Source organism: Chiloscyllium punctatum, unplaced genomic scaffold (assembly GCF_047496795.1).
Source record: "Chiloscyllium punctatum isolate Juve2018m unplaced genomic scaffold, sChiPun1.3 scaffold_276, whole genome shotgun sequence".
Lineage (NCBI taxonomy): Eukaryota > Metazoa > Chordata > Chondrichthyes > Orectolobiformes > Hemiscylliidae > Chiloscyllium > Chiloscyllium punctatum.
Genome location: NW_027310010.1, coordinates 6,642 through 20,878, shown reverse-complemented (window position 1 = coordinate 20,878; position 14,237 = coordinate 6,642). Strand labels below are relative to the sequence as shown.

The 14,237-nt window shown below is 51.7% G+C and overlaps 1 long non-coding RNA gene across 1 annotated transcript in view; it reads right to left on the bottom strand.

The window, feature by feature from the left end:
- Window positions 1-13,971, bottom strand: part of LOC140472205 (uncharacterized) — a 316,340-nt gene extending 302,369 nt beyond the window's left edge. The window contains exons 1-2 of the long non-coding RNA XR_011957472.1: window positions 13,895-13,971; window positions 1,793-1,930 (exon numbers count right to left, since the gene is read on the bottom strand). This is a non-coding gene — a long non-coding RNA (uncharacterized lncRNA). The remainder of the gene's footprint in view (window positions 1-1,792; window positions 1,931-13,894) is intronic.
- Between the last annotated feature and the right edge of the window lie 266 nt (window positions 13,972-14,237).

Here is a 14,237-nt window from a genome sequence, read left to right as displayed (position 1 = left end):
ATACCATAAACATATGGATGGGAATGGGATAGTGTAGGATCGATGTGGACATACCATAAATATATGGATGGGAATGGGATAGTGTCAGATCGGTGGGGACATATCATAAACATATGGATGGGAATGGGATAGTGTAGGATCGTTGTGGACATATCATAAACATATGGATGGGAATGGGACAGTGTAGGATCGGTGTGGACATATCATAAACATATGGATGGGAATGGGATAGTGCAGGATCGGTGTGGACATATCATAAACATATGGATGGGAATGGGATAGTGTAGGATCGGTCCGGACATACCATAAACATATGGATGGGAATGGGATAGTGTAGGAACGGTGTGGACATACCATAAACATATGGATGGCAATGGGATAGAGTAGGATCGGTGTGGACATATCATAAACATATGGATGGGAACGGGATAGTGTAGGATCGTTGTGGACATATCATAAACATATGGATGGGAATGGGATAGTGTAGGATCGGTGTGGGAATACCATAAACATATGTATGGGAATGGGATAGTGTAGGATCGGTGTGGACATACCATAAACATATGGATGGGAATGGGATAATGTAGGATCGGTGTGAACATACCATAAACATATGGATGGGAATGGGATAGTGTAGGATCGGTGAGGACATATCATAAACATATGGATGGGAATGGGATAGTGTAGGATCGGTGAGGACATATCATAAACATAAGGATGGGAAGGGGATAGTGTTGGATCGGTGTGGACATATCATAAACATAAGGATGGGAAGGGGATAGTGTAGGATCGGTGTGGACATACCATAAACACATGGATGGGAATGGGATAGTGTAGGATCGATGTGGACATACCATAAACATATGGATGGAAATGGGATAGTGTAGGATCGGTTTGGACATTCCATAAACATATGGATGGGAATGGGATAGTGTAGGATCGGTGCGGACATACCATAAACATATGGATGGGAATGGGATAGTGTCGGATCGGTGTGGACATACCATAAACATATGGATGGGAATGGTATGGTGTAGGATCGGTGTGGACATATCATAAACATACGGATGGGAATGGGATAGTGCAGGATCGGTGTGGACATACCATAAATATATGGATGGGAATGGTATGGTGCAGGATCGGTGTGGGCATATCATAAACATACGGATGGGAATGGGATAGTGCAGGATCGGTGTGGACATAGCATAAACATATGAATGGGAATGGGATAGTGTAGGATCGGTGTGGACATATCATAAACATACGGATGGGAATGGGATAGTGCAGGATCGGTATGGACATATCATAAACATATGGATGGGAATGGGATAGTGTAGGATCGGTGTGGACATATCATAAACATATGGATGGGAATGGGATAGTGTAGGATCGGTGTGGGCCTATCATAAACATATGGATGGGAATGGGATAGTGTAGGATCTGTGTGGAAGGGTGAGGGAGATAGGGAGGGAGGGATTGGAACAGGAGGGTGAGGGAGATAGGGAGGGAGGGATTGGAACAGGAGGGTGAGGGAGATAGGGAGGGAGGGATTGGGACAGGAGGGTGAGGAGTGTAGGAGGGTGAGGGAGATCGGGAGGGAGGGATTGGAACAGGAGGGTGAGGGAGAGAGGGAGGGAGGGATTGGAACAGGAGGGTGAGGAGTGTAGGAGGGTGAGGGAGATCGGGAGGGAGGGATTGGAACAGGAGGGTGAGGGAGATAGGGAGGGAGGGGTTAGACCAGGAGGGTGAGGGTTGTCGGAGGGGACGGAGAGAGGGAGGGAGGGATATTTACCGGCCAGGATGAAACATGCAGCTGACAGTTTCATCAGGACATCTGGTTGCCTGTTCAAAGCCATCATTATTGAGAGAGAGCCCAGGATCATCAGACACAAACTCAACAGAGTCAGGACAGCAATAATAATGAAGAGATCTGTGAGAGAGAGAGAGAGAGAGAGAGAGAGAGGGGACTGAGAGACACCAGTCAGTGTACAGATATCTCCCTGAGAGAGAGGGGGGGGACTGAGAGACACCAGTCAGTGTACAGATATCTCCCTGAGAGAGAGGGGACTGAGAGACACCAGTCAGTGTACAGATATCTCCCTGAGAGAGAGAGGGGGGACTGGGAGACACCAGTCAGTGTACAGATATCTCCCTGAGAGAGAGAGAGGGGACTGAGAGACACCAGACAGTGTACAGATATCACCCTGAGAGAGAGGGGGGACTGAGAGACACCAGTCAGTGTACAGATATCTCCCTGAGAGAGAGAGAGAGGGGACTGAGAGACACCAGTCAGTGTACAGATATCTCCCTGAGAGAGAGGGGGGACTGAGAGACACCAGTCAGTGTACAGATATCTCCCTGAGAGAGAGGGGGGACTGAGAGACACCAGTCAGTGTACAGATATCTCCCTGAGAGAGAGGGGACTGAGAGACACCAGTCAGTGTACAGATATCTCCCTGAGAGAGGGGGGACTGAGAGACACCAGTCAGTGTACAGATATCTCCCTGAGAGAGAGAGGGGACTGAGAGACACCAGTCAGTGTACAGATATCTCCCTGAGAGAGAGAGAGGACTGAGAGACACCAGTCAGTGTACAGATATCTCCCTGAGAGAGGGGGGACTGAGAGACACCAGTCAGTGTACAGATATCTCCCTGAGAGAGAGAGGGGACTGAGAGACACCAGTCAGTGTACAGATATCTCCCTGAGAGAGAGAGAGGGGACTGAGAGACACCAGTCAGTGTACAGATATCTCCCTGAGAGAGAGAGGGGACTGAGAGACACCAGTCAGTGTACAGATATCTCCCTGAGAGAGGGGGGACTGAGAGACACCAGTCAGTGTACAGATATCTCCCTGAGAGAGAGAGGGGACTGAGAGACACCAGTCAGTGTACAGATATCTCCCTGAGAGAGAGAGAGGACTGAGAGACACCAGTCAGTGTACAGATATCTCCCTGAGAGAGGGGGGACTGAGAGACACCAGTCAGTGTACAGATATCTCCCTGAGAGAGAGAGGGGACTGAGAGACACCAGTCAGTGTACAGATATCTCCCTGAGAGAGAGAGAGAGGGGACTGAGAGACCCCAGTCAGTGTACAGATATCTCCCTGAGAGAGGGGGGACTGAGAGACACCAGTCAGTGTACAGATATCTCCCTGAGAGAGAGGGGGGACTGAGAGACACCAGTCAGTGTACAGATATCTCCCTGAGAGAGAGAGGGGACTGAGAGACACCAGTCAGTGTACAGATATCTCCCTGAGAGAGGGGGGACTGAGAGACACCAGTCAGTGTACAGATATCTCCCTGATAGAGAGAGAGGGGACTGAGAGACACCAGTCAGTGTACAGATATCACCCTGAGAGAGAGGGGACTGAGAGACACCAGTCAGTGTACAGATATCTCCCTGATAGAGAGAGAGGGGACTGAGAGACACCAGTCAGTGTACAGATATCTCCCTGAGAGAGAGAGAGAGGGGACTGAGAGACACCAGTCAGTGTACAGATATCTCCCTGAGAGAGAGAGAGAGAGGGGACTGAGAGACACCAGTCAGTGTACAAATATCTCCCTGAGAGAGAGAGAGGGGGGACTGAGAGACACCAGTCAGTGTACAGATATCTCCCTGAGAGAGAGGGGACTGAGAGACACCAGTCAGTGTACAGATATCTCCCTGAGAGAGAGAGAGGGGACTGAGAGACACCAGTCAGTGTACAGATATCTCCCTGAGAGAGAGGGGGGGGACTGAGAGACACCAGTCAGTGTACAGATATCTCCCTGAGAGAGAGAGAGAGGGGACTGAGAGACACCAGTCAGTGTACAGATATCTCCCTGAGAGAGAGAGGGGGGACTGAGAGACACCAGTCAGTGTACAGATATCTCCCTGAGAGAGAGAGAGGGGACAGAGAGACACCAGTCAGTGTACAGATATCACCCTGAGAGAGAGGGGGGACTGAGAGACACCAGTCAGTGTACAGACATCTCCCTGAGAGAGAGGGGGGACTGAGAGACACCAGTCAGTGTACAGATATCTCCCTGAGAGAGAGGGGGGACTGAGAGACACCAGTCAGTGTACAGATATCTCCCTGAGAGAGAGAGAGGGGACTGAGAGACACCAGTCAGTGTACAGATATCTCCCTGAGAGAGAGGGGACTGAGAGACACCAGTCAGTGTACAGGTATCTCCCTGAGAGAGAGAGAGGGGACTGAGAGACACCAGTCAGTGTACAGATATCTCCCTGAGAGAGAGAGGGGACTGAGAGACACCAGTCAGTGTACAGATATCTCCCTGAGAGAGAGAGAGAGGGGACTGAGAGACACCAGTCAGTGTACAGATATCTCCCTGAGAGAGAGAGGGGACTGAGAGACCCCAGTCAGTGTACAGATATCTCCCTGAGAGAGAGAGGGGGGACTGAGAGACACCAGTCAGTGAACACATATCTCCCTGAGGGAGAGAGAGGGGACTGAGAGACACCAGTCAGTGTACAGATATCTCCCTGAGAGAGAGAGAGGGGACTTAGAGACACCAGTCAGTGTACAGATATCTCACTGAGAGAGAGAGAGGGGACTGAGAGACACCAGTCAGTGTACAGATATCTCCCTGAGAGAGAGGGGGGACTGAGAGACACCAGTCAGTGTACAGATATCTCCCTGAGAGAGGGGGGACTGAGAGACACCAGTCAGTGTACAGATATCTCCCTGAGAGAGAGAGAGAGAGAGTGTACTGAGAGACCCCAGTCAGTGTACAGATATCTCCCTGAGAGAGAGAGAGGGGACTGAGAGACACCAGTCAGTGTACAGATATCTCCCTGAGAGAGAGAGAGGTGACTGAGAGACACCAGTCAGTGTACAGATATCTCCCTGAGAGAGAGATAGAGGGGACTGATAGACACCAGTCAGTGTACAGATATCTCCCTGAGAGAGAGGGGACTGAGAGACACCAGTCAGTGTACAGATATCACCCTGAGAGAGGGGGCGGGGACTGAGAGACACCAGTCAGTGTACAGATATCACCCTGAGAGAGGGGGCGGGGACTGAGAGACACCAGTCAGTGTACAGATATCTCCCTGAGAGAGAGGGGGTCTGAGAGACACCAGTCAGTGTACAGATATCTCCCTGAGAGAGAGGGGGTCTGAGAGACACCAGTCAGTGTACAGATATCTCCCTGAGAGAGAGAGAGGGGACTGAGAGACACCAGTCAGTGTACAGATATCTCCCTGAGAGAGAGAGAGGGGACTGAGAGACACCAGTCAGTGTACAGATATCTCCCTGAGAGAGAGAGAGGGGACTGAGAGACACCAGTCAGTGTACAGATATCTCCCTGAGAGAGAGCGAGGGGACTGAGAGACACCAGTCAGTGTACAGATATCTCCCTGAGACAGAGAGAGAGGGGGGACTGAGGGACACCAGTCAGTGTACAGATATCTCCCTGAGAGAGAGAGAGGGGACTGAGAGACACCAGTCAGTGTACAGATATCTCCCTGAGAGAGAGGGGACTGAGAGACACCAGTCAGTGTACAGGTATCTCCCTGAGAGAGAGAGAGGGGACTGAGAGACACCAGTCAGTGTACAGATATCTCCCTGAGAGAGAGAGAGAGGGGACTAAGAGACACCAGTCAGTGTACAGATATCTCCCTGAGAGAGAGAGAGAGGGGACTGAGAGACACCAGTCAGTGTACAGATATCTCCCTGAGAGAGAGAGGGGACTGAGAGACCCCTGTCAGTGTACAGATATCTCCCTGAGAGAGAGAGGGGGGTCTGAGAGACACCAGTCAGTGAACACATATCTCCCTGAGGGAGAGAGAGGGGACTGAGAGACACCAGTCAGTGTACAGATATCTCCCTGAGAGAGAGAGAGAGGGGACTGAGAGACACCAGTCAGTGTACAGATATCTCCCTGAGAGAGAGAGAGGGGACTGAGAGACACCAGTCAGTTTACAGATATCTCCCTGAGAGAGAGAGAGAGAGAGTACTGAGAGACCCCAGTCAGTGTACAGATATCTCCCTGAGAGAGAGAGATGGGACTGAGAGACACCAGTCAGTGTACAGATATCTCCCTGAGAGAGAGAGAGAGGGGACTGAGAGACACCAGTCAGTGTACAAACATCTCCCTGAGAGAGAGAGAGAGAGAGGGGACTGAGAGACACCAGTCAGTGTACAGATATCTCCCTGAGAGAGAGGGGGTCTGAGAGACACCAGTCAGTGTACAGATATCTCCCTGAGAGAGAGGGGACTGAGAGACACCAGTCAGTGTACAGATATCTCCCTGAGAGAGAGAGAGAGGGGACTGAGAGACACCAGTCAGTGTACAGATATCTCCCTGAGAGAGAGAGAGAGGGGACTGAGAGACACCAGTCAGTGTACAGATATCTCCCTGAGAGAGAGAGAGGGGACTGAGAGACCCCAGTCAGTGTACAGATATCTCCCTGAGAGAGAGAGAGAGGGGACTGAGAGACACCAGTCAGTGTACAGATATCTCCCTGAGAGAGAGGGGGAACTGAGAGACACCAGTCAGTGTACAGATATCTCCCTGAGAGAGAGAGGGGGGACTGAGAGACACCAGTCAGTGTACAGATATCTCCCTGAGAGAGAGAGAGGGGACTGAGAGACCCCAGTCAGTGTACAGATATCTCCCTGAGGGAGAGGGGGAACTGAGAGACACCAGTCAGTGTACAGATATCTCCCTGAGAGAGAGAGGGCACTGAGAGACACCAGTCAGTGTACAGATATCTCCCTGAGAGAGAGGGAGGACTGAGAGACACCAGTCAGTGTACAGATATCTCCCTGAGAGAGAGGGGACTGAGAGACACCAGTTAGTGTACAGATATCTCCCTGAGAGAGAGAGAGGGGACTGAGAGACACCAGTCAGTGTACAGATATCTCCCTGAGAGAGAGGGGACTGAGACACACCAGTCAGTGTACAGATATCTCCCTGAGAGAGAGAGAGGGGGGACTGGGAGACACCAGTCAGTGTACAGGTGTCTCCCTGAGAGAGAGAGAGGGGACTGAGAGACACCAGTCAGTGTACAGATATCTCCCTGAGAGAGAGAGAGAGAGGGGACTGAGACACACCAGTCAGTGTACAGATATCTCCCTGAGAGAGGGGACTGAGAGACACCAGTCAGTGTACAGATATCTCCCTGAGAGAGAGGGGGGACTGAGAGACACCAGTCAGTGTACAGATATCTCCCTGAGAGAGAGAGAGGGGACTGAGAGACACCAGTCAGTGTACAGATATCTCCCTGAGAGAGAGGGGGGACTGAGAGACACCAGTCAGTGTACAGATATCTCCCTGAGAGAGAGGGGACTGAGAGACACCAGTCAGTGTACAGATATCTCCCTGAGAGAGAGGGGGGACTGAGAGACACCAGTCAGTGTACAGATATCTCCCTGAGAGAGAGAGAGGGGACTGAGAGACACCAGTCAGTGTACAGATATCTCCCTGAGAGAGAGGGGGGACTGAGAGACACCAGTCAGTGTACAGATATCTCCCTGAGAGAGAGAGAGAGGGGACTGAGAGACACCAGTCAGTGTACAGATATCTCCCTGAGAGAGAGGGGATTGAGAGACACCAGTCAGTGTACAGATATCTCCCTGAGAGAGAGAGAGGGGACTGAGAGACACCAGTCAGTGTACAGATATCTCCCTGAGAGAGAGAGAGGAGACTGAGAGACACCAGTCAGTGTACAGATATCTCCCTGAGAGAGAGCGAGAGAGGGGACTGAGAGACACCAGTCAGTGTACAGATATCTCCCTGAGAGAGAGAGGGGGGACTGAGAGACCCCAGTCAGTGTACAGATATCTCCCTGAGAGAGAGAGGGCGGACTGAGAGACACCAGTCAGTGAACAGATATCTCCCTGAGGGAGAGAGAGGGGACTGAGAGACACCAGTCAGTGTACAGATATCTCCCTGAGAGAGAGAGAGGGGACTGAGAGACACCAGTCAGTGTACAGATATCTCCCTGAGAGAGAGAGAGGAGACTGAGAGACACCAGTCAGTGAACAGATATCTCCCTGAGAGAGAGGGGACTGAGAGACACCAGTCAGTGTACAGATATCTCCCTGAGAGAGAGAGAGAGAGTACTGAGAGACCCCAGTCAGTGTACAGATATCTCCCTGAGAGAGAGAGAGGGGACTGAGAGACACCAGTCAGTGTACAGATATCTCCCTGAGAGCGAGAGAGGGGACTGAGAGACACCAGTCAGTGTACAGATATCTCCCTGAGAGAGAGATAGAGGGGATTGAGAGACACCAGTCAGTGTACAGATATCTCCCTGAGAGAGAGAGAGAGGGGACTGAGAGACACCAGTCAGTGTACAAATTTCTCCCTGAGAGAGAGAGAGAGAGGGGACTGAGAGACACCAGTCAGTGTACAGATATCTCCCTGAGAGAGAGGGGGGACTGAGAGACACCAGTCAGTGTACAGATATCTCCCTGAGAGAGAGAGAGGGGACTGAGAGACCCCAGTCAGTGTACAGATATCTCCCTGAGGGAGAGGGGGAACTGAGAGACACCAGTCAGTGTACAGATATCTCCCTGAGAGAGAGAGGGGGGACTGAGAGACACCAGTCAGTGTACAGATATCTCCCTGAGAGAGAGAGGGGACTGAGAGACACCAGTCAGTGTACAGATATCTCCCTGAGAGAGAGAGGGCACTGAGAGACACCAGTCAGTGTACAGATATCTCCCTGAGAGAGAGGGAGGACTGAGAGACACCAGTCAGTGTACAGATATCTCCCTGAGAGAGAGGGGACTGAGAGACACCAGTTAGTGTACAGATATCTCCCTGAGAGAGAGAGAGGGGACTGAGAGACACCAGTCAGTGTACAGATATCTCCCTGAGAGAGAGGGGACTGAGAGACACCAGTCAGTGTACAGATATCTCCCTGAGAGAGAGAGAGGGGGGACTGGGAGACACCAGTCAGTGTACAGGTGTCTCCCTGAGAGAGAGAGAGGGGACTGAGAGACACCAGTCAGTGTACAGATATCTCCCTGAGAGAGAGAGAGAGAGGGGACTGAGACACACCAGTCAGTGTACAGATATCTCCCTGAGAGAGAGAGAGGGGACTGAGAGACACCAGTCAGTGTACAGATATCTCCCTGAGAGAGAGGGGGGACTGAGAGACACCAGTCAGTGTACAGATATCTCCCTGAGAAAGAGAGAGAGGGGACTGAGAGACACTAGTCAGTGTACAGATATCTCCCTGAGAGAGAGGGGATTGAGAGACACCAGTCAGTGTACAGATATCTCCCTGAGAGAGAGAGAGGGGACTGAGAGACACCAGTCAGTGTACAGATATCTCCCTGAGAGAGAGAGAGGAGACTGAGAGACACCAGTCAGTGTACAGATATCTCCCTGAGAGAGAGCGAGAGAGGGGACTGAGAGACACCAGTCAGTGTACAGATATCTCCCTGAGAGAGAGAGGGGGGACTGAGAGACCCCAGTCAGTGTACAGATATCTCCCTGAGAGAGAGAGGGCGGACTGAGAGACACCAGTCAGTGAACAGATATCTCCCTGAGGGAGAGAGAGGGGACTGAGAGACACCAGTCAGTGTACAGATATCTCCCTGAGAGAGAGAGAGGGGACTGAGAGACACCAGTCAGTGTACAGATATCTCCCTGAGAGAGAGAGAGGAGACTGAGAGACACCAGTCAGTGAACAGATATCTCCCTGAGAGAGAGGGGACTGAGAGACACCAGTCAGTGTACAGATATCTCCCTGAGAGAGAGAGAGAGAGTACTGAGAGACCCCAGTCAGTGTACAGATATCTCCCTGAGAGAGAGAGAGGGGACTGAGAGACACCAGTCAGTGTACAGATATCTCCCTGAGAGCGAGAGAGGGGACTGAGAGACACCAGTCAGTGTACAGATATCTCCCTGAGAGAGAGATAGAGGGGATTGAGAGACACCAGTCAGTGTACAGATATCTCCCTGAGAGAGAGAGAGAGGGGACTGAGAGACACCAGTCAGTGTACAAATATCTCCCTGAGAGAGAGAGAGAGAGGGGACTGAGAGACACCAGTCAGTGTACAGATATCTCCCTGAGAGAGGGGGGACTGAGAGACACCAGTCAGTGTACAGATATCTCCCTGAGAGAGAGGGGGGACTGAGAGACACCAGTCAGTGTACAGATATCTCCCTGACAGAGAGAGGGGACTGAGAGACACCAGTCAGTGTACAGATATCTCCCTGAGAGAGAGGGGGGACTGAGAGACACCAGTCAGTGTACAGATATCTCCCTGAGAGAGAGAGGGGACTGAGAGACACCAGTCAGTGTACAGATATCTCCCTGAAAGAGAGAGAGAGGGGACTGAGAGACACCAGTCAGTGTACAGATATCTCCCTGAGAGAGAGGGGACTGAGTGACACCAGTCAGTGTCCAGATATCTCCCTGAGAGAGAGAGAGGGGACTGAGAGACCCCAGTCAGTGTACAGATATCTCCCTGAGAGAGAGAGAGGGGACTGAGAGACACCAGTCAGTGTACAGATATCTCCCTGAGAGAGAGGGGACTGAGAGACACCAGTCAGTGTACAGATATCTTCCTGAGAGAGAGAGAGGGGACTGAGAGACCCCAGTCAGTGTACAGATATCTCCCTGAGAGAGAGAGAGGGGACTGAGAGACACCAGTCAGTGTACAGATATCTCCCTGAGAGAGAGAGAGGGGACTGAGAGACCCCAGTCAGTGTACAGATATCTCCATGAGGGAAAGGGGGAACTGAGAGACACCAGTCAGTGTACAGACATCTCCCTGAGAGAGAGAGGGAGGACTGAGAGACACCAGTCAGTGTACAGATATCTCCCTGAGAGAGAGGGGGGACTGAGAGACACCAGTCAGTGTACAGATATCACCCTGAGAGAGAGAGAGGGGACTGAGAGACCCCAGTCAGTGTACAGATATCTCCCTGAGAGAGAGAGAGGGGACTGAGAGACCCCAGTCAGTGTACAGATATCTCCCTGAGAGAGAGGGGACTGAGAGACACCAGTCAGTGTACAGATATCTCCCTGAGAGAGAGAGAGAGGGGACTGAGAGACACCAGTCAGTGTACAAATATCTCCCTGAGAGAGAGAGAGAGAGAGGGGACTGAGAGACACCAGTCAGTGTACAGATATCTCCCTGAGAGAGAGGGGGGACTGAGAGACACCAGTCAGTGTACAGATATCTCCCTGAGAGAGAGAGGGGACTGAGAGACACCAGTCAGTGTACAGATATCTCCCTGAGAGAGAGGGGGGACTGAGAGACACCAGTCAGTGTACAGATATCTCCCTGAGAGAGAGAGGGGACTGAGAGACACCAGTCAGTGTACAGATATCTCCCTGAGAGAGAGAGAGAGGGGACTGAGAGACATCAGTCAGTGTACAGATATCTCCCTGAGAGAGAGAGAGGGGACTGAGAGACCCCAGTCAGTGTAGAGATATCTCCCTGACAGAGAGAGAGGGGACTGAGAGACACTTGTCAGTGTACAGATATCTCCCTGAGAGAGAGGGGACTGAGAGACACCAGTCAGTGTACAGATATCTCCCTGAGAGAGAGGGGACTGAGTGACACCAGTCAGTGTCCAGATATCTCCCTGAGAGAGAGAGAGGGGACTGAGAGACCCCAGTCAGTGTACAGATATCTCCCTGAGAGAGAGAGAGGGGACTGAGAGACCCCAGTCAGTGTACAGATATCTCCCTGAGAGAGAGAGAGGGGACTGAGAGACACCAGTCAGTGTACAGATATCTTCCTGAGAGAGAGAGAGGGGACTGAGAGACCCCAGTCAGTGTACAGATATCTCCCTGAGAGAGAGAGAGGGGACTGAGAGACACCAGTCAGTGTACAGATATCTCCCTGACAGAGAGAGAGGGGACTGAGAGACCCCAGTCAGTGTACAGATATCTCCCTGAGGGAGAGGGGGAACTGAGAGACACCAGTCAGTGTACAGACATCTCCCTGAGAGAGAGAGAGGGGACTGAGAGACACCAGTCAGTGTACAGATATCTCCCTGAGAGAGAGGGGGGGGACTGAGAGACACCAGTCAGTGTACAGATATCTCCCTGAGAGAGAGGGGACTGAGAGACACCAGCCAGTGTACAGATATCTCCCTGAGAGAGAGAGACGGTACTGAGAGACACCAGTCAGTGTACAGATATCTCCCTGAGAGAGAGTGGGGACTGAGAGACACCAGTCAGTGTACTGATATCTCCCTGAGAGAGAGAGGGGACTGAGAGACACCAGTCAGTGTACAGATATCTCCCTGAGAGAGAGAGGGGACTGAGAGACACCAGTCAGTGTACAGATATCTCCCTGAGAGAGAGAGAGGGGACTGAGAGACACCAGTCAGTGTACAGATATCTCCCTGAGAGAGAAAGAGGGGACTGAGAGACACCAGTCAGTGTACAGATATCTCCCTGAGAGAGAGGGGGGACTGAGAGACACCAGTCAGTGTCCAGATATCTCCCTGAGACAGAGGGGACTGAGAGACACCAGTCAGTGTACAGATATCTCACTGAGAGAGAGAGGGGACTGAGAGACACCAGTCAGTGTACAGATATCTCCCTGAGAGAGAGAGGGGAGGGGACTGAGAGACACCAGTCAGTGTACAGATATCTCCCTGAGAGAGAGAGAGGGGACTGAGAGACACCAGTCAGTGTACAGATATCTCCCTGAGAGAGAGGGGCTGATAGACACCAGTCAGTGTACAGATATCTCCCTGAGAGAGAGAGAGGGGGGACTGAGAGACACCAGTCAGTGTACAGATATCTCCCTGAGAGAGAGAGAGGGGACTGGGAGACACCAGTCAGTGTACAGATATCTCACTGAGAGAGAGAGGGGACTGAGAGACACCAGTTAGTGTACAGATATCTCCCTGAGAGAGAGAGGGGGGACTGAGAGACACCAGTCAGTGTACAGATATCTCCCTGAGAGAGAGGGGACTGAGAGACACCAGTCAGTGTACAGATATCTCCCTGAGAGAGAGAGGGGACTGAGAGACACCAGTCAGTGTACAGATATCTCCCTGAGAGAGAGGGGACTGAGAGACACCAGTCAGTTTACAGATATCTCCCTGAGAGAGAGGGGACTGAGAGACACCAGTCAGTGTACAGATATCTCCCTGAGAGAGAGGGGGGACTGAGAGACACCAGTCAGTGTACAGATATCTCCCTGAGAGAGAGAGAGGGGACTGGGAGACACCAGTCAGTGTACAGATATCTCACTGAGAGAGAGAGGGGACTGAGAGACACCAGTTAGTGTACAGATATCTCCCTGAGAGGGAGAGGGGGGACTGAGAGACACCAGTCAGTGTACAGATATCTCCCTGAGAGAGAGGGGACTGAGAGACACCAGTCAGTGTACAGATATCTCCCTGAGAGAGAGAGGGGACTGAGAGACACCAGTCAGTGTACAGATATTTCCCTGAGAGAGAGGGGACTGAGAGACACCAGTCAGTTTACAGATATCTCCCTGAGAGAGAGGGGACTGAGAGACACCAGTCAGTGTACAGATATCTCCCTGAGAGAGAGGGGGGGGACTGAGAGACACCAGTCAGTGTACAGATATCTCCCTGAGAGAGAGAGGGGACTGAGAGACACCAGTCAGTGTACAGATATCTCCCTGAGAGAGAGGGGGGACTGAGAGACACCAGTCAGTGTACAGATATCTCCCTGAGAGAGAGGGGACTGAGAGACACCAGTCAGTGTACAGATATCTCCCTGAGAGAGAGGGGGGACTGAGAGACACCAGTCAGTTTACAGATATCTCCCTGAGAGAGAGGGGACTGAGAGACACCAGTCAGTGTACAGATATCTCCCTGAGAGAGAGAGGGGGGACTGAGAGACCCCAGTCAGTGTACAGATATCTCCCTGAGAGAGAGAGGGGGGACTGAGAGACCCCAGTCAGTGTACGTTGATTATTGAAGAGCTCACCTTTTTCCACTGTCCTCCCCATAATGGTTGTACTTTCTCCTGTCGTGTAGAATTTGAAATACGAACACGTGGCCACTGCAATGAAAAGTGAGAGACGTGTGTTCGTCAGCAGCTTCTCCACTTTGTGCCCAATTATACACCGTGTGTGAAGAGGACCTTCAGCCCAACAAATCCACACCGACCCCTCCGAAGAGTATCCCACCCACGCTCATGACCCCCGCCCCTATCGCTCTACCCCTCTTGGTGAGCACATCCCTGGGCACTATGGGTAATATAGCATGGTCAATCCCCACCCTAACCTACACATCCCTGGGTACTATGGGTAATTTAGCACGGTCAATCC